The sequence below is a fragment of the Equus caballus genome, chromosome 12 (genome assembly GCF_041296265.1).
Source record: "Equus caballus isolate H_3958 breed thoroughbred chromosome 12, TB-T2T, whole genome shotgun sequence".
NCBI classification, from domain to species: domain Eukaryota; kingdom Metazoa; phylum Chordata; class Mammalia; order Perissodactyla; family Equidae; genus Equus; species Equus caballus.
Window position 1 is genome coordinate 17905410 of NC_091695.1, and position 21755 is coordinate 17927164.

The 21755-nt window shown below is 34.5% G+C and overlaps 1 long non-coding RNA gene and 1 pseudogene across 2 annotated transcripts; one reads left to right on the forward strand and one right to left on the reverse strand.

Moving 5' to 3' along the window:
* Window positions 1–5013: 5013 nt before the first annotated feature.
* On the forward strand, window positions 5014–18767 carry LOC138916645 (uncharacterized). Of its 2 annotated transcripts, XR_011423941.1 has the most exons (4): window positions 5014–5147; window positions 5764–5982; window positions 16571–16658; window positions 17944–18767. It is a non-coding gene; the product is annotated as an uncharacterized lncRNA (long non-coding RNA). The 2 variants fall into 2 exon arrangements; XR_011423940.1 differs by lacking the exons at window positions 5014–5147; window positions 5764–5982 and having other exon boundaries at window positions 15509–16658.
* OR8K51P (olfactory receptor family 8 subfamily K member 51, pseudogene) lies at window positions 5694–6478 on the reverse strand (annotated as a pseudogene).
* Window positions 18768–21755: the final 2988 nt, after the last annotated feature.

Sequence of the window (21755 nt, forward strand, 5' to 3'; positions counted from 1 at the left end):
CTTTGCCTGATATAAGCATGATGACACCTGGTTTCTTTTGCTTGCTATTAGCTTGAAGTAGTATCTCCCATCCCTTCAGTCTGAGTCTGTGTTTGTCTTTGGGGCTGAGAAGTGTTTCATGGAGGCAGCATATTTTTGGGTCTTGTTTTTGAATCCATTCTGCCACTCTGTGTCTTTTGATTGGGCAATTCAATCAATTTACATTTAGAGTGATTATTGAAATATGGGGGCCTAATCCTGCAATTTTAGTGCTCGTTTTCCAGTTCTCCTGCTTTCCTTTGTTTCTTGTCCCATGTATTTTGGACTACTAATTCAGTTCGGTAGTTTTCTATGTTGGTATTCCTGGTTTTCTCCTTGTTTGTAATTTGTGTCTCTGTTCTAATTATTTGCTTAGTGGTTACCATCTGGCTTGTATAAAACATCTCATAGATGAGCTAGTCCATTTTATGATAGCCTCTTATTTCTTTAGACTAAATCAATTCCATCTCTTCCCTCTTCCCGTTCTAAGTGTTATTGTCACATCTTTTTTTGGTCTTTTGTTGTGAGTTTGTGGTTAAAATGACACAAATATATGTATTATTGGTGTTTCTCTTCCCTTTATCTTTAATGTTATAAGCAAGCATTGGCTAGCACGTTCTGATGGAGAGTACAGTTTTCTGATTTTGTCTATCTACTTATCTCCTGGGTCAGGATTTTGTAACCTCTTTCTTTTTTAAATTTTTTTCACTTTGAGGGCCTGCCTGAGGATTTCTTGTACGGGGGTCTTGTGGCAATGAACTCCCTTAACTTTTGTTTGTCTGAGGAAGTTTTTATTTCCGTACCATATTTGAAGGCTATTTTCACCAGATAGCGTATTCTCAACTGGAAGTTTTGTGTTTCAGAATTTTGAATATAATTCCATTCTCTCTTCTAGTCTGTAGTATTTCTGTTGAGAAATCTGCTGACAGCCTGATACAAGTTACTTTGTAGGTTATTTTCTGCTGCCTTGCTTCCCTTAATATGTTTCATTTGTCATTGACTTTTGCCAGCAATATGCCTTGGATATGGTCTTTTTACATTGATAAGATTTGGAGATCTGTTGGCTTCTGTCACATGGATTTCCTTCCCCCTCCCCAGGTTTTGGAAGTTCTTAGTTATTGTTTCTTTGAACAAGATTTCTGCTCCATTCTTCTTCTCTTCACCCTTTGGGACACCTATAATCCTCATATTGCATTTCCTTTTTGAGTTGGGTATTTCTCAGGGAGGTTTCTTCATGTATTTTTAGTCTTACTTCTCTCTCATCCTCTATCTGAAGCATTTCTTTATTCCTATCCTACATACTGCTCATTCTGTCCTCCATATTGTCAGCCTTACTGTTTAGGGAGTACATATTTTTCTTTATTTCAACCGTTGTGTTTTTCATCTCCAACATTTCTGACTGGTTCTTCTTCATAGTTTCAAGGATTTTTTGTGATGTAGCTCCTGAACTCATTGAGTTGTCTGTCTGTATTCTGTTTTAACTCATTGAGTTTTTTAATGATAGCTATTTTGAGTTCTTTGTCATTTAGTTATGGATTTCTGTGTCTTCAGGATTTTTTTCTGGGTACTTGTTATTTTCCTTCTGTTTTGGAGATTTAATATATTTTTTCATACTTCTTGATGGCATGGATTTGTGCCTCTGCATAGAGATAGAATTTGCTTACTGCTTCCACTTGCTGCCACTGGGGGGAAAGAGCAGGAGCTGTATAATCTACACCCACCAGCATCCCTGTCAGCTGTTCCTGACTGAGCCTGGGCCACTCCTTGGGATCACAGTGGCTCTGGGGGTCTCCCATCAACTGTGAGAACAGTCACACACGGGTGCTTGGTTGCTGCCACCTGCTCCTGCAGGCCCACCAAGACACAGCCCTCCCTTAGGGACTGCAGCATTGTTATGGGCTTTCAAGGCAGCCACACACTTGTTCACCTAAACTCAGCTCCTCCACTGTCTGGTCCTAAATTGTACCAGCTGTTGTGCTTGTTGGTTGGGTCCTCCCCACTGATTCTGAGCCTGTGCCACTCCCTTGAACGGTGATGAGATTGTATACCCTCCCACTGGTTGGGAGATCGATCACACAGGGGCTCAGGTCTGCTGTCACCTGCTACCACAGTCCCACCAGTCATCCTGACCCTTTGCCACTGCAGTGCTACTGTGGCTATTTGCTGTAGCCTGGGTCACTTTTTCCCAGGCTGAAGATACTCCACCATCTGTTCCTAGGTCACACCAGCCTTTGAGCTTGGTGGACAGGGACTTCTCATTGGGATGGAACCTGAGTCACTCCCTGGGGCTATGGTGGGACTGTGGACTTTCACACTGGGACTAGGAGCAATCATGCTAGGGCTTGGGGTTGTCCCTGGCCACTCCTGCAGTCATGCTGGATCTCACTTTCCCCTTCAGAGCCATAGCCAAGCTATGGGCATTTAAGGCAGCTGCTGGATTGTCCACCTGGATTAGCAGCTGTACTATGTCTGCTCCTAGGTTGCACTTTGTGCTTGGTGGGCAGGATCTCTCCACTAGATACAAGCTGAATCTCTCTGAAGGGCCACCATGGGACCATGGATTTTCCCACTGGACCAAGGAGCGATCATACTGGGGCACTGGGTTGTCACTGCTCACTCCCACTGCCCTCCTGAGCTTCACTTACTCCATTGGGGATACAGCAGAGGTATGGGCATTTAAGGCAGTCCCCAGTTTGCTCACCCAGCCATGTTATGTCTGCTCCTAGGTCACCCCAGCCTTTGTGCTTGTTGGGCAGGGCCTCCCTACAGAATCTGAGCCTGAGTCACTCCCTGCACCTGTGGTGGGACTGTGGATTTTCCCACTGGTCTAGAGTAAAATAGGGGTGCTCAGGGCTGGAGTCACCTCTTCTCACAGTCACCCTGAGCTGTACACCCACCCTTGGGGCTGCAGTGGTGCTAAGACTGCTTCATCCTGGAAAGATTTGCTCACAGGTACTGGGCTTTCTGGGAGCTGGAGACTTCTCTCCTATCCCCACCTCCTCCCTGGGGGTAGTCCATTCACTTTCTAATGTATAGCAGCATAGATCTCTCAAGCATCCTGAGGTGCTGTGTGAGTATCTTCTATTGATCAATGAAAGTCCTTTTAGTTGTAGTTTGAAGGGGAAGTGATAATGAGAACCATTCACTCTGCCATGTTGCTGATGTCACTCTCAGATTTTTTTATAGATATCCTTAATGTCTCTAAATTTTCTGTAGTTTTCTTACTCTAAGTTTTATGAATCTTTTTCCATCATTATTGCATAATATTTTAAAATATGATATTTTTCATAATATCACATGAAAAATTTGTTATGTTCCCATTCCTGAATTTTTCAATTTTCATATTTTCTGGAAACATTTAAAACTTTCTGAAATAGCATAAGTATACTTAAAATGAATTAACTAACATTTAAAATGCATCAAATATTTTACAAAATTTGTAAATCTCAATAAAGTTTACTCTTTCTGGTTTATCATTTGAGAGACTGTAGAAGGAACACAAAGATTTTTAGAACTGGGATATTAGATTACCTTTAGTGAGAGTTTATTTTTTTAAATGCAGATACTAAAGACGTTTACTTTTTTCTATTACAAAAGTCATAATTATTAACCAAAGACAATTTGGGGTAACACATAACCAAAAATATTAATTTAAATATTTTTGTAATCTTAACAGACACTAATAACTAACGTTAACATTTCACTGCATCTCTGCCCGACATACATTTTCTAGAAAGAAGTATTTTCTTATAACTATATTTTCAGAGTTCCTACATATTTCCAGTACAATTTTTTCCGTTTCTTTTTTTGTCAGGAAGATTGGCCTTGAGCTAACAGCTGTTGCCAGTCTTCCTCTTTTTGCTTGAGGAAGATTATAACTGAGCTAACATCTGTGCCAATCTTCCTCCATTTTATGTGGGATGCCATCACAGAGTGGCTTGATGAATGGTGCTTTGACGGTGCCTAAGATAAGAACCTATGAACCCTAGGCTGCTGAAGCAGAGCATGTAAACTTAACCAGTATGACACTGAACTGAACCCCAATCTTTTTCTTAATAATTTTTAAAAAATTAACTGTAGACATTTTTAGTAGTATTTATCCTCACATGAAAATATACATATTTTATTTCAATGAGTTACTTTTATTCAAATTTGATTGACTATACAGAAAATTGTAGTCTATGAGTGACAAAGAAAACAGTTGAATTTCAATATGATTTAAATAAAGTTCAATGACTGTTAATAATACTAAAAATAAACCAAAAAAGTGGAAATTAAGGAGTTAGGAGGAAGTTTTTCAAGAAGATATAACATATAATTAAATTGATAAATGTCCTATTATACTTACACTAGAAATATAGTATAGGCCAAATCATGTGTTTATTTCCTTTTTCTTTCTATAAGAGTGATTATCAAGTTGATGCAGTCAAACAATGAGTCCTACTAAATGTATATTAGACTCACAGGAACAAAAATTGAGGAAAGTCACCCCAGAAAAAAGGCAACAATCCTAATTCAACAGAGTGGACATCTTATGCAAAGATAAAAACAACTAGCTCTTGAATTTTAAAAAAGAAATAGTCTTGTGTTTCAGAAAGATAAGGAAGCATAAAAATCCCATTAGTCAACAACAAGCAGCTCAGATTCAAGATCTCAATAAAATAAAAAATAAAAAAATTGGAAGCTTCCATGGGAGATTTCAAGAAATTTATCTTTTTTACTCCAGCTTTATTGAGATATAATTGACATATAACATTGTGTAAGTTTAAGTTGTCCGATGTGTTGATTTGACACACTTATATACTGCAAAATGCTTACAACTTAGCATTATATAATATTTCCTTCACTTCACATGTTTACTATTTTTTGTTGTGAGAAAATGTAAGATTTGCTCTCTTAGTAACTTTCAAGTATACAATACAGTATTATTAACTATAATCAGGGAAATTTATCTTAATTGGTTTATGCACTGGTATAGAGAAATGCACTGATTCAGTAAAATAAGATTTTGTCCTGCTCTTGTGAGTTATGAATTTCTAAGTATGTCTAATTAATGGTCTTTCTAGGGCTCATATATGAAAGCAACTACACTGATGAGAAAAGGGCAGGAGCCTAAGATCAACCACATGGTATGCAAGGATTTGAGCAAATTCATATGACTGATGACTTCAAATCATAGCACTACACTGAGCCTCCTTAAAATCACAACTTTGAATTTAACACATGACATAGAAGAGCGTGACGGCTAAAACAGAAGGATGTGCTTGTGTAAAAGCACATGCTCACTCACAAACATATTCATAGACACTGGGATGTTTATTCAAATAGTTAAGAATAATATGAGAATCATTTGAATTCATCTTTGTACCCACTATTCTTCCTCACTCCTACACAGCACACCCACTCTCCTTACCCTCTCTTATGGTCTACAGTGTCCTAATGCATTCTACTGCAATATAGAATTTACTTGATTATTATAATTGATCTCTGCCCCTCAAGGAAGGAAAATATTTTTTGTACTAATAAATTTATAGCACATGGAGGGGTAACTGACACTTATAAGGCAATCTCTAAGTGTATGTTGAACTCACCTGTGCTTGCTATTCCTTCTAAAGACACAGAGCAAAGTTGGAATCCCATGAGTTGATTATTGGAAATCATACTGTCCATAAACTTTAAGAAAAAAGATGGCATAATTTTTTCCACATTCATTGTACTGAATATTTTACATCTTTTTTTCTTAAGCTATAGGTCAAGGGATCTTAACATGGGGATAATGAGTGTGTAAAATATGGATGCCATTTTATCCACGTGGAAGGAATGACTAGACTTCAGCTGCACATACAAGCATATCAAAGTCCCATAAAACACTGCGGCCATTGTCAGGTGGGATCCACAGGTGGGAAAAGACTTGTTCTTACTCTCAGCAGAGTTCATCCTGAGAATGGCTACAAGAAGGAGCAGGTAAGACATAAGAACAAACAGAAGGGAAAATATCAAACCAAAACCTGATAAGATCAGAATAGTGAATAAATTTCATGCATGTTTGAGGAAAGCAAAAATAACAAGGGAATATAGTCATGGTAGAAACGATGGATGATATTGTAGCCACAGCAGGATAAATTAAAAATCTTTACAGTGACTAGAAGAGAAACAAATGTGTTGTAGAGATATGGAATTGCCACCAGCACCTGACATACGCTTTGTGACATGATAACTGAGCAGAGCAGAGGGTTACAGATGGCCACATAGAAGTCATAGGACATTGCCTGAGAAAAAAATACACAAGTACTTTGTAGTCTGAAGTCTAACCAGTAAGGATGACCAAGCCCAAGTTGCCCCCCTTTGACACTATGCAAATTCTGAGGAAGAGCCCAAATAATAGAGCTTGCAGCTCAGGGTGATGTGAGATTCCCATGAGTATGAATTCATTCAGAACTGTTAGATTGTGTTTTTCCATCCGGATTTATTGGAAAACCCATGCTGAAAAGTGACATCAGCATAGTAAATACCTTTCATGTGGTATAATCTGGTATTGTCTTATTATACAAAGCTAGTTTAAATAAGATAAATCCAAGTTTCCCATCAGCATATTTTATAATAAACCCATCTCCCACAATAAAACATATGTCTACATAGAGTGAGATAGGAACACTGATAGAGATAGGATTGGCAATGGAGATAGATTAGTGTTTTTCAATTGTGGAAGATTTATCCTCCAAAGAACATTTGACAGTATTTAGAGTTATTTTGGTTTTCACAACTTGAGGGAGGGTGGTTCTGACATATCATGTTTAGAACCCAGTTATGCTGCTAATTATCCTACTATAATAAAACTGTCTCTCCACAAAAAAAGACCTATCCAGCCCAAAATTTCAATAGGGTCAACACTGGCAAACACTTCTATAGATAGATAGATAGATATCGATATTGATATAGAAATAGATATATAAAGATATAGCTATAGATATTGATACAGATGTAGGTATAATTATGGAAATAGATATAGGAAGCAAAAGTGAAAAAAAGGTAAAAACTCGAGATGTTAGGTGCATAGATGATTATCAAGCCTTTATGTTTGTCATTTGTATAATGACAATTACATAATTACTCATACCAAATTACAATCACATGATATAATACATATTAATTACATAGTAGCAATTTTAACATCCAAATTCCAGTAATCTGTAGAGACATTTAAAAGAGTCTATTGTAAGCCATAGTCCTTTCACACTCTGATGCCTACAGGTGGTATGGGATGAAGCAAATAACACATTTGACTGATACAGGACCTAGGTGAATAAGCAGGAAACTCTAACAGATCATAGTAGAGATTATTCATCTTTATGAGGGAAATATCCCAGGAAATATACACATAGGTGGATAGAGTCTTTACTACATCTACAGTTGTAGTATCCACAAAGGAGTACTTTGAGCAAATAATGTAAATTATCTTACTCTGTTTTTCTATATCAGCAAAATCAACTCTTTAGTGCAGGGTTCTTGGGAAAGACAAATGAGAATTAAATGTTGCAATGTGTTTATGGTACCTGGAAATATCCCTAAAATATCAGCTGTATAGTGGGTTTTTCTTCTGTGTTTAATTATTTTTTAAGTGGACACAATATGTTGTCTGAAATGACTTATCTTTACATATGTATGCATGAGTTCTCTCTGTGTCTCTCAACTTCTTTGTGAGGGGCATGATGATGCATGGATGGCATAGTGTGTTAGCCAGATAACTGTCCCCAGTGCATCCCCCACCATGACCGAACTCTATGACAAGAATTGTACCATCAATGCTTTGTTGTTTTGGATAACTTATTTTTACTTCACTTAAAATATTAACAAAAATTTACTAAAACCAAACTATAGCTTCCTTCCAAGGTACATTTTCATTATAACTGACATATACTAAGTTGTTTGTAACTCATCAGATATATATTGTCTTGGGCGAATATAGGATAGTAGGAGGAAATTCAGCAAACTGAAGGAAGTGAGGCCATTGAAATTGGTTTTATATATGAAATTTCATGAAAATTCCCTTTGGATAAAGGATCCTCTACATAAAGAAAAAAAAATATTTTAAGGTTACTATATTACCCTGCTGCATACTGATAAAATACACAATTAGATACATAGATATAGATATATGTATGCAGATTCTGGGAATTGTGTTAACTCCATCTGCCACCAAGAACTGCTCCGTATTATGATATATGCATTAACACAGAGAAATATATGTATAATGAAACAAAAAAAATATATTAAAATTTCTAATAAACCACTAATTAAAAAAATACCACAATAGTATAAGGAAGGCTGGCTAGAATAAAAGAATTACTGGTTTAAAAAATTGTGGGTATCAATGCTTCCTTTAAAAAGAGAAAGAAATAGAATTGATCCTGGGGCCAACCTGATGGTGCAGCAGTTAAATTTGCGAGTTCCACTTCAGTGGCACAGGGTTTGCCAGTTTGGGTCCTGGGTGCTGACAGATGCATGGCTTATCAAGCCATGCTTTGGCAGGCATCCTGCATATAAAACAGAGGAAGATAGGCATGGATCATAGCTCAGGGCCAATCTTCCTCAGCAAAAAATGGGATGATTGGTGGCAGATGTTAGCTCAGGACTAATCTTCCTTGAAAAAAAAAAAGAATTGATCCTGTTTACAGGGAAAATAGCAGTGTCAGGGGTCTCTGAGTGAGCACTAATATAGCAAATAGAAAAGTACGATATTTATAACACTAAGTTGTAAATGTGTTTACAAGAAATCCACACTTTCTCACAAAAACATTGTTATAAAGTTGTGAGCTTTTGATAACCTATCCTATCCCCATACACATACCTTTCTTATGTCAGAAACACTAAACTGTTGCTAAGAAAAAATGTTTTAAATTGATAGAATAAGAAGCAATATAAATTTTGTTTAGGTGCAATGACGAAAAGATAAAGGAAACAAATTATATTGCTAGGAGTTGATTTCCTCTAAGATGAGGAAGGATAGAAGGGCTTTCTCTCACCAGGTTTAGAGTTCTATGGAAAGTATCAAATTACTTTTTCATTGTTTACTCTCTGTGTTGTCAGTGTATTGTATTTAAAGCTATAATCTGAGAAAATTTTATCTGCTTTCTGTCAGATTCAATCAGAAACTGACATGCTGAACATTATACCATCACCATAAGAGTGGGTGCTTAAAAGTCTCCTGACCTCCAAAAATTGTTTTTCACCACAATGGAAGGCAGAAACCCCCATTTTGCTCATCAAAATTTCAGAAAAAAATTCACATTTATACACTGATTTAAGTATTCATTGATTCTTTTCTTTGTTTTTAAATTAATTAATTTATTTATTGTTGGATGTGCATCATAATATGTTCCGAATTCTGTGTAGATTACGTCATGTTCACCACCTGAAAACTAATTATAGTCCATCCTTCACGTGTGAGCCTAATCACCCCTTTTGCCTTCCCCCCTCCCCCCTTCCCCTATGGTCATTAATTTTTACTATGTGTTTGATAAGCAAATGCAAAGAGCCTAGACTCACTAAACGACTAAGGATTTGGAAGAACATCAAACTAGAAACTGAATACCTGCAGCTTCATAATTAAATTTTTATTTTTTATTCTTGACTCTTTAGTTAGGCTTTATTGTCTCTGAGTTTTGTCCTTTATTATTCACATGGTTAAGTTTTTATATAAAACATAACTGTTACGTAAGAAAAGTGGCACTGACATTTCAAAGATGCTTATTCATTAGTGTTTGTGAAAACATTTTTGAAGAATTAATCTGAAGAAAAAGGAGAGCAGTCCTATTCTGCTCAGGCATTGTCAGTAGCAGAATATACACAAAAGTGAATCATAAATCCTAATATTTTGCTATGCTGTGCTGTAGTATAAAAGGGCTATCTTACAAATGTCATCCAAACTATTTGAATATTGGTATAATACAGCATCACATGAAATATTCTTTTGCCTGCCATTAAACCTCTGTCTTTGTTCCCCTTTGTACTTCAGAACGTGGTGCAGTGAGGGCAATTTATGGATTCCTTTTCGCCTTCTGAGACTCTCCCTGAGGAGATGCTAAGCAATTTCTTGAATGCCCCTGAAGCATTTGAAAGCTTAACAGAATTCACTGGAGGGGGTGTGGGTATTAATAGTACAGAACAATTTGCATTTACCAGCAAAGTGAGTTAAATTTATTTGTTTACTTACATATTACATTCCTATCTTTTACTCTTGATTAGCTTTTTCCCCCACTTTGATGATTAATTTTCGAGTCCACGTGGCTAGGCTTGGTGTCAGTTGTTTTGTCAAACACCAGTCTAGATGTTGCTGTTAAGATATTTTTTAGATGTGATTAACTTTTAAATCAGTAGACTTTGAGTATAGCTGATTCCTGTCCAGAAGGTGGAGGTGGCCTCATCCATTCAATAGCAAAGACTGAGGCCCCCTGAAGAAGAAGGAATTCTTCCTCCGAGCTGCACCACAGAAATTCTGCCTCAATTTCCCACCTTTCTACTCAAGATTGCAACGTCAACACTTTCAGTCTGCAGCCTGCCCCACAGGTTTCTGCCTTATTACCCCCTGTAATTACATTATACCGTTTCTTAAAATTTATCTCTCTAGATAGAAATTCCCTATTCATTCTGTTTCTCTGGAGTACCTTCACCAATACAACCAAATAGGGATCTAGATTAGTATGTCTATACAACAAGCCTGTCAGTATTCTTCTAGTTCTTAAATGGTCTCCTCAAGTGGATGACACAAGGGAGACATGTTTAATCACTGTCCTGTTGCATTATTTAAAATATTTAAATGAACCGAGAATAATAATAAGTTCTGTACATGTAAGATCTTTTATTCATGTTTTTTCTTTGTTATCCATACAGAGAGGAATTAGTTACTCCTATTTCTCATTCTCATTTCATAATGAGTCATCATCATCTGTCTGTTTAGGACTTCTCTTTCATTATATTTGCCTTCATTACATTTTAATAATTCTTGTTCTTCCATCATGTCCAATACCCACTCTTATTCATCTTGTCTACTTTGACACATATTTTACTGTGCTTGATATAAGTCCTGCATAGTCAATACATTGCTGAAGAATGTAACATTTTGTGTGGATATGTTTTGCTATGCATATATGTTATTGAGCTGTAAATTATCTTGTTGAGTTTAATTCACTTTAATTATTTGTTATATATCCATATTGGACTTGTTTTGCTTCCTTCTTCCTTGCAGTCAAAAATATATAAAAAAATGTATGGACATAGTCTTTACAGGTAGATTATTTGGTTTTCTCCAACCTCAGCTATCACTAACACTACTACAACACACATTCCAACAAAATGTCAAGCTTGACACTTTTATATGTCACGAACAAATTTTCTGTGACATACACATCACGTATCTGCCTCTGTGCATGTGCCTGTGGATATCGATACATCATTTACATCTATACATAACCCACATTTGTACACACATATAGTAGTGAGATCTCTTGGTAAGAGAAAATATAATAAGCCAGTTAATTTTGTTCAATTTTTCATATTGATTGTACCGGTACACTCTTCCACCAGGAAATATATGAGGTCTCCTGGATCTTCACATCTATGACAAGAGCCTAAATTATGTTCCTTCCTGTTAATTAAGTATTATTGTAAGATGTGTGTTTCTATTATCAAATTTTGCATTTGGTTTTGTTTGATTCTTGGTATATTTATAAATTAAATAAAGCATTTTATTGTAACATCATTGATAGTAAAAAACTGAAAATACATAAAGTGTAAATTTGATAAGTTTTGAAATATATGTGCATCCAAGAAACCATTAAAGCAATTAGATAATGAGCATATCCATCACTCCTAAAATTTCTTAATATCTACATAATAATTCCACTCAACTGCTTCTTGCCTCACAGTAGCCCAAACAGCCTTAGAATTTGCAATTTTACTTTTATTTTGAAGTAACGTGGAATTACCATAAGTTGCAAAAAAGAGCACAGAGAGTTCCTGTGTCCCATTTCGTTTCCCCAATGATAACAACTTGAATAAATACAGTACAATATCACAACCATGAAATTAACATTAGTACAATCCACTAACTTCATTAAGATTTCACCATTTTTGCATGCATTCATTTGTGTGTTTTTGTATATATAGTTCTATGCAATTTTATCATACGCATGCATTTGTGTAATCACTACAACAGTGATCATACAGACTCAGTCCATCAACAGAAGTCCCTTATGCCCTTCCTTTATAGTCATGACCCCTTCCCTTTCCTCATTCCCTGGCCTTTAGTCAACCACTAATCTGTTTTCCGTCACTATAATTTTATCTTTTGAAGAATGTTCTATGAAAAAAATACCATTTGTAAGGAAAGGCTATTTGTAACCTTTTGTGATTGGGTGTTTTTACTCAACACAATACTCTTGAGGTCCATCCACACTTTTGTATGTAACAATTGTTTGTTCTCTTGTTATTGTTATGTAGTATTTCATGATATTGAGGATACAGTTTGTTCAAGCATTCACCCACTAGAAGACATTTGTGTTGTTTCCAGTTTTCAACTATTATAAATATAGCTTCTTATAATCATCTTCATAAAGGTGATTCTCTGAACGTAAGTTTTCATTTCTCTAGGGTGAATGTCCACGAGTGTGGCTCATAGGTTTTTACAAATCTGAGGTAGTCCAACTTATCCATGTTTACTTTTACAGACTGTGCTTTGATATCATGTCTATAAACTCTTCACTAGCTCTAGGTTCTAGGTATAGATTCTCCCCTATGTTCTTGTTTAAATATTTTATAGTTTTATGTTTTACATTTTTTCTATTTTGAATTAGTTTGAATTGCATGAGGTTTATGTTAAAATTATTTATTTGTTATTCCTATGGATGTCCAATTAGTCCATCACCATTTTTAAAAAGGCTATTCTTTATTGAATTAACTTTTTACATTCAAGAAGGATTAATTAGACTTTTGTGAGGTATATTTCTGAGTTCTTGAATGTCTTCAATTAATTTATGTGTCCATCTCTCCACCAATATCGCACAGTCTTGATTACTGTAAATATATTGTAAGACAGCATGATGTAGGATATTTCCTATTTTATTATTCTAAAATTTTAAATGAATTTTGCCTATGCTAGTTTCTTGGCTTTTCACATAAATTTTAGTATAAATTCATCAATATCTACAAAGTATCTTGCTGAGATTTTTATTGGGTTGGGATTAAACCTATAGATCAATTTTGGAAGAACTGATGTCTTTATTATATTTAGTCTTCTAATCTCTGAAATTATGTCTGCATATTCATTCAGATCTTCTTTGATTTCTTTAGTCAACATTTTGTACATTTTTAGTATACAGATATTATACATTTTTAAAATTTTCTAAATAAGTAATCCATTATACTTGGGTGATTTATGTGTTCTCTTAGCTTGTACCTAAGTAATTCATTATTCTTAGGGTATTTTTAAGCTCTATCTATCTATCATCTATCTATCTATCTATCTATCTATCTATCTATCTATCTATAGTATTATTTTGAATGTTAAACCCACCATATATGTCTGGATAAAAGAACCATTGTGCATTATTGTTTTTAGTTAATGCTAGATTCAGTTTGCTAAAATTCAGTTTAGATTTTTGATTATATGTTCAAGACAGATATTGTTATGTTGCTTTCTTTTCTTACAATGCTTTTGTCTGCTTTTTATATCAGGGCAAAGCTCTACTTGTAAAGGTGGAGAATACACCTCCTCTTTAGTTTTCTGAAAGAATATGTAGATAACTGGCTACTTCTTTTTCCCTAAACATTATGCAGAGTTCCCTAGTCAACTCACTTAACGGATCTTGGGGTGGAGGAGTGTTAATTTGAACACAGATTTACTGTATGAGATCATCTTCATTTTCGAATTTTTATAGTGTTTTTCATACTGTCCATGCAGATTAATATACACATATATATACACACACATATATAATACTCCTGTTAAGTATCATCCTCACCTGAAGCACAGAGTATTTTTTTCGTAGAAAATTTTAGTGTCAGCTTAAGTTTCTTTTGTATTTTTCTTATTCTAATTTTTGTTGATCTTTTAAAATCAGTATTGTATTATGCACTAAATTTTAATAATCTTCAAAACATTTTATCAAATATTTGTTAAATACTAATCTCTCATTTCTTGAATTTTTTTATTCTATGGAAAAATAACAAAAACTTCTTGAAAAAACTCATATGGCTGGGGCTGGCCCCGTGGCCGAGTGGTTAAGTCTGTGCGCTCCGCTGCAGGTGGCCCAGTGTTTCGTTGGTTCGAATCCTGGGCGCGGACATGGCACTGCTCATCGAACCACGCTGAGGCGGCATCCCACATGCTACAACTAGAAGGACCCACAACAAAGAATATACAACTATGTACTGGGGGCTTTGGGGAGAAAAAGGAAAAAATAAAAAAAATCTTTAAAAAAAAAACTCATATGGATACTTAATAATGAAATAGAGAGTAACTTTTAAAATGAATGAAATATATTATCAACATTTGTAATTATCAACACATTTTGTTCTCTTTTTGGTATATTATTTGTGGGACTATCAAAAGGCAGACCAAGATTAATTTTATAATTTGTATATTGGGTTATTTTTACTGACAGTTTATTTGTTGAAATCAAGATATGAGTCTTTTACTTTCTTCTGTTATAAAAATCATAATTATTCACTGAATAAATTTTGCAGAAAACATATAAGCAGTAAATATTAATTAACCTTTCTAATAGTATCAGTACCCAACAACAACTAGTATTAACATTTCACTCAGCGTATTCAAAATATGTTTTCTAGGAAACAAGTAATTTCTTATATTTATATATGCATAGTTCATATACCTAGGTATATGATTTCTTCATAATAATTAAAAAATAAACTGTATAAACTTTTTAGTACTATTAATCTTCAAATGACAATATATGTATAATTTATTTTATTCCACTGATTTATGTTTCAAATTTGAACAGCTAAATGAAATATTATATTCCATGATGGTGGACTAAGAATAATGTCCAGTCCCTCTATCATGTAAATAAAGTCCAATTAATGTTACAAATACTAAAATTAAACAAAAAAATCGAAGAATTTAGGGAGGGTTTAGAGAAAGTTTGTCCAGAAGACATAATATGTATATAAATTGTTCATATCATGCTATACTTTCACTAGAAATATGGCATAGACCAATTCATGACACAATCACTTTTCACTTCTTAAAAGAGGAATTATCAAATCACTGCTGTGAAACAATGGAGCCTGATAAAAAGTATACGACACAGTCATAGGAACCAAATTTGAGGAAAATCGGCAACATGAGAGGCAACAAACTTAATTCATCAAGGTAGAACTCCTATGCAAATACATAGCAGCAATAAAAGCATGACTTTTAAAGAAGAATTATTTTTGTTTTTCAGAGAAATAAGGAAAAACAACAATCCATGACACAAAAACAGGCATTTAAGAATCAAGATCAAAGTGATAGAACAAAAGTAAAAAAAAAAAAAAAAAAGAAGCTTCATGAGAGACCTCAAGATATTTATCTTAATTGATATATCCATTCTTACAGAAAATTGGAGTGATTTAGACAAAATTAGTTTGATTTGGATCTTCTGAGTTGCTGAAATGCCAGCAGTATTGAATTGATAGACTCTCTAGGGCTCATATATGAAATAATGGCCCCGATGGGGAAAGAATAGGACCCTATGATCCCCACATGGAAAAGGGGCATCTGAGGAAATTCAGCTGACTCTTGACTTCAAATGCTCACATACAATGAGCCTTCTTGAAGGTACAATCAAGTTTGATCTTAACATACCTCACAGAACAGTATAATGACTAAAACAGAGAAATGTGCTTACACAAAGACACACACACATTCACAAACACACATAGAAACTTGAAAGTTTATTCTAAAGGTTGTGAGAATAAAAGAGTCATTTGAACTCCCTTTCTGTATCCACCATTCTTCTTCACTCCCACACAGCATAGCCACTATCCTTACCTGATTTATTGTCTATAGTCCCTAATCCGTGCTACTGTACTATAAAATTTACTTAATTATTATGCTTATACTTCCTCTCTTCCTCTCAGAGATGGCAAGGGTTTATGTGTTTTTTATTTTCATGAATGTATATACATCACTTAGAAGAATGACTGGCACATAGAAAGCATTTTCTAAATATAGGATGACCATATCTGTGTTTTCTTTTCTCTCTGAAGGGATGTCCCTAACCATGTTTATAGGAATCATACTGGAAAGTGAACCTTGGGAAAATATATTGCATAGTTTTTCCATATCGTTTGTACTGCATATTTTACATCTTTGTTCCTCAAGCTATAGATCAAGGGATTCAACATGGGGATAACCAGGGTGTAAAATATGGAAACCACCTTCTCAGTATCAAATGAATGGCTAGACTTGGGTTTCAGGTCTATGGAATGTGTCAAATTAACTTTTCACTGTTTACTGTCTGTGTTAATTCATCATATTATTATTTTCTAGAGCTACACTCTTTCAGATACATGGGATTTCTGACAGATTCCACCGGAAACTGAACATGCTGTACATTGTACCATCACCATAAAACCAGGTAGTTAAAAGTTTACTAGACATTAAAAATTGCTTTTCACATCTCAGTGTAAAGTGGAAACTCCCTTCTTGTTCAAGAGTTTAGAAAAAAGTCACATTTATACAGTGATTTAAATATTCTTTAATTATTAAAATATTTTGAGAAGGGAACAAGAAGAGTCTAGCATCACTAAATGAGGATTAGGAATGACATCAAACCAGAAAATAAATTCCTGCAGTTTTATAATAATTTTTAGGTTTCTTTTCCTGTCTCTTTTGCTGGCTTTCTTGTCTCTTGGTTTTTCTTCTATTATTCATATGATTAAGGTTTTATACAAAATATAACTATTACTTGAGCAATATAGCATTGACATTTCAAGGATGCTTACTTGCTTTTGTGGAAATGGTTGAACAATTAATCTGAAGCAAAAGGAGTGCAGTCCTATTCTGTTCATACATTATCAATAGCAGCATGCACACAGAAGGGAATCAGAAATCCTAATATTTACTATGCTTTGACAAAAAATATATGTGTTATTTTGCAAATGTCACCTAATCTATTTTGATATTGGCATAATATGGCACCACATGAAATATTCTATTTACCTGTCATGCAACCTCTGTCTTGACTCCCCCATGTGTTTCTGAACATGGCATAGTAAGAACAATTTATGGATTCTTTTTCACCCTCAGAGACTCTCCCTGAGAGTTGAGGAGATGCCAAGCAATTTATAGATTATCCCTGAGGCATTTGAAAGCTTAACAGAATGAAAGTGAGGTGTTTATGAATTGTCTAGAGCCCTTTGTATTTAGAGAAAGTGAGTTAGATTGATTTGTTTGTTTATGTATTAAATTCCTACATTTTACTCTTGATTAGCTTCCCTTTTTGCCCACTTTGATGGTTAGTTTCTATGTCCTCTTGACTAGACTATGGTACCCAGTTGTTTGGTCAAACATCAGTCTAGATATTGCTATGAATATTTTTTGTTTGTTTCTTTTACTGAGCGGGATTCACCCTGAGCTAACATGTGTTACCAGGCTTCCTCTTATGGCTTGAGGAAGATTCACTCTGAGTTAACATCTGTGCCCATCTTCCTCTATTTTGTATGTGAGTTGTCACCACAGGATGGCTGCCAACAAGTGGTGTACATCTGCTTCTGGGAACTGAAACTGGCCCACAAAAATGGAGGGTGTTGAATTTAACCACTAGGCCTCAGGGCAAGCCCCCAGAAGATATTTTTAGATGTGATTAACCTTTACATCAGCAGATTTTCAGTACAACTGATTACCTTCCATAATGTGGCTAGGCCTCATCCAACCAGTTGAATCCTTAAAGACCGAAGACTGAGGTCCCTCAAAGAAAAAGGAATTCTATTTCAGACTGCAATACAGGAATTCTACCTCAGTTTCCCACCTTTGTACTCAAGACTGCAACTTCAACTCTTGGAATGCCAGCCTACCCACAGATTTTTGCCTTACCAGTCCCAACAATCATATGAGTCAATTCCTTAAACATCTGTCTTTATATATTAATACACATTATACATATATATTTTATATACATAAATATAATCTTCTCCGTTTGGTTCTGTTTCTCTAAATGCCCTGAATAACACAAGCATCTAGGGAAATGGATTAATATATTTTATCTATACAACAAACTTCTATTTCTCCAGTTATACAAAAGTCTCCTCAAATAGATGACACATTGAAGATGTTTTTAAATGCTGTCTTACTGCATTATTTAAATGGTTAGGTGAACTAAAAATAATAATATATTGTCTATATAAGGTGCTGTTTCCCTAATTCTTTTGGATTGCTCTATTTGTTTTCCTTTTTGACCACAAGGAGAGGAATGAGTTACTTCTACTTCTTATCATCTGTTGAGATCTTCTTTTTCATTGTATTTGCCTGTATTACATTTCAATATTTCTTATTTTTCCGTCATGTCCAAAGTTCATTCCAATTACTCCTGTCTAATTTGACACATCTGCTGTGCTTGATATATAGCCTGCATGATCAATATATTCTGTGAAAATGCATTACTTTGTGTATATATGTTTTGCCATGTTATTTTGCTTTAATAAATTGTGATGTTGCATTTTAAATAAATTTAATTATTTGTGATGTATCCATGTTGTGACTTTTCTTTTACTTTTTTCATTATAGTCAATAATATATAACAAATTTCATGGATCTATTCTTTTCTTTCTTTTTTTTTGGTGAGGAAGATTCACCCAGAGCTAACATCTGTTGCCAATCTTCCTCTTTTTGCTTCAGGAAGATTGTCCCTGAGCTAACATCTATGCCAATCTTCCTCTATTTTGTATGTAGGACACTGCCATAGCATGTCTTGGTAAGCAGTGTGTAGGTCTGTGCCCAGAATCCAAACCTGCAAAACCCATGCCAGCAAAGCAGAGCACATGAAATTAACCACCATATCACCAGGCAAACGTCTGCAAATTTCATGGATCGATTCTTTATTGGTAGATATTTGTCTCCAACTTCTGTTATCAACAACACTGCTACAACATCCAGTTCAATAAAAAGACTTGAGCTCACCACGTTGATATGTTGTAAAAACATTGTTCATGATACGTTTTACATATCTGACTCTGTGTGTGTGTGTTGATATACACATAGATATGCCTACACTACACATATACACATACATAAGTACACACATGGCATTAAGAACTCTTGGAAAGAAAAAATAATAATAAGACATTGAATTTTGTTAAATATTTCAGATTTTTTGTATATCTTCCACCAGCAAATAGATTCAGTTCTTGGAGTTTCACGCCTGTGATATGTCCCTGATTTATATATTCTCTTGTTAATTGAATAATATTGCGAAGTGTGTGTTTCTATTACTGACTTTTTCCTTGTTTTTGGTTTGATTTCTTGGCTTGTTTAGTAATTAGGTAAAACAACTTTATAGAGGTATCATTGAAAATAATAAACTCTACATATAGAAAGTATGAAATTTGTTTAGTTGTGACATATGTATGCATCTGAAAATCATCGAAACAATCAAGATAATGAACATATCCATCTCCCCCAAAGTTTCTTGGTGTGTCTCAATGCAATATTTCCATTCTGCCCCTTCCTGCTCTACACTGTCCCAGAAAGTCTTAGATTTAACTTTTTTAACTTCTTGTTTTGGAATAGTTATACAAGAAACTGCAGAAAAAGGATCGAAGACAGTTCCTGTGTTCCACTTAGTTTCCTTAAGGGGTAACAACTTGCATAAATACAGTACAGTGTTACAGCCATGAAATCAACGTTAATACAATCCACTGATTGTTCAGATTTTACCAGTTTTTGCATGCAGTCATTTGTGGGTTTGTGTGTGTTTGGGTGTGTATATATATATATATATATGTATGGATATAGGTATAGATGATATAGATATAGATATAGATATATACTTATATACAATTTTATTATATGTGTACATTTGTGTTACCACCACAGCAGTCAACATGCAGACCTTGTCCATCACCACAAAGGTCTCTTATGCCATTCCTTTATAGCCATATCCTGTTCCCTTCTCTCATCGTCCTGTTTTTTTTTTTTTTAAAGATTTTATTTTTTCCTTGTTCTCCCCAAAGACCCCCGGTACAGAGCACGTGAACTTAACCACTCGGCCACGGGGCCAGCCCCTCATCGTCCTGTTTTTAACCACTGTCAACCACTAATCCATTTTCCATCGCTATAATTTTATAATTTTAAGAATGTTGTATAAATGAAATATTACTTGTAACCTTTTGCGATTGTCTTTCTTCAGTCAACATAATTCTCTTGAGATCCATGGTGTTTTTATGTATAAATTGTTTGTTCCTTTATCATTGGTTTATTATTATTGTTACTTTATTATTTCATGTGAATGATGATACAGTTTGTTCAGCCATCCACCCATGGAAATACATTTAGGTTGTTTCCAATGTTCAACTATTACAAGAAAGCTTCTATGAACTTTTGTGCAAAGGTGATGGTATAGACATAAGTTTTCATTTCTCTTGGATGAATGTCCAAGTGTGTGGTTGGTGGTTTGATTTAATTTTGAAGTGAAATTTATCAATATGCACTTATATAGATCATATTTTTAATGTCATGTTGATGAACTGTTCACCTAACCTTAGGTCCTGCCAAGATGTTTTCTTTCAGGTTTTTGTATAAAATTTTATAGTTTTACTTTTTATATTTAAGTGATGGTGTATCTTGAGTTAATTTTTGTGTAAAGTTTAGGTAAACATTCTAATTTCGTTTCTTCTTTTATCTATATTTTGCCTAGGGACTTCCAATTGTTCTAGCACAAATTTCTTAAAATGGCTATCCTTCTTTCATTGAATTACCTTTGTACCTTATCAAAAATTAGTTGGACTTCTTCATAAGGGTCTATTTCTGGCTTCTCTATTCTATCATATTGATATATTTGTCTGTCCCTCCACCAATTCCACTCAGTCTTGATAACTATAGTTATACAGTAAATCTTACACACTGATCATTTCCACATTATTCTGATTTAAAAATGTGCTTTAGCCATTCTATGCCTTTGGCAATTTATATAAACTTTAGTATAAACCTGTGTATTATCTACAAAAAGATGCTGATATAGTATTTGAGTTTTCATTAAAACTTTAGGTCAATTTGAGAAAAACTGAAATCTTTACTACATTTAGTTTTCTAATCCAAGAAAACAAAATTTCTCCATTTTTTAGATCTTCTTTGATTTCTTTATCCAGCATTTAGTGCTTTTCAGTAAACAAATCCAGTACATATTTTGTTAGTTTAACTAAGTATTCATCATCCTTGGGGTGATGTGGTTTTTTAAATTTCTGTTTCATTGCTATTTTGTAGAAACCTGATTAATATTTGCTTGTTGATCTCGTATCCTGTTACCTCGCTGAACTTACCTTTTATGTCTAAGTTTTTTGGGGGTTTTGTCTGTTTTTTATAGATTCCTTGAGAGTTTTTGTGTTGTGATTACAGACATTATTAGGTTTAAGTTTATCACATTGTTATTTGCTTTCTATTCATTTCATCTATTTTTATTCTACTTTTTTCTCTTCTACCTTGTATTGTGAACTTAAAAGCTATAATTTTGTTGTTATTT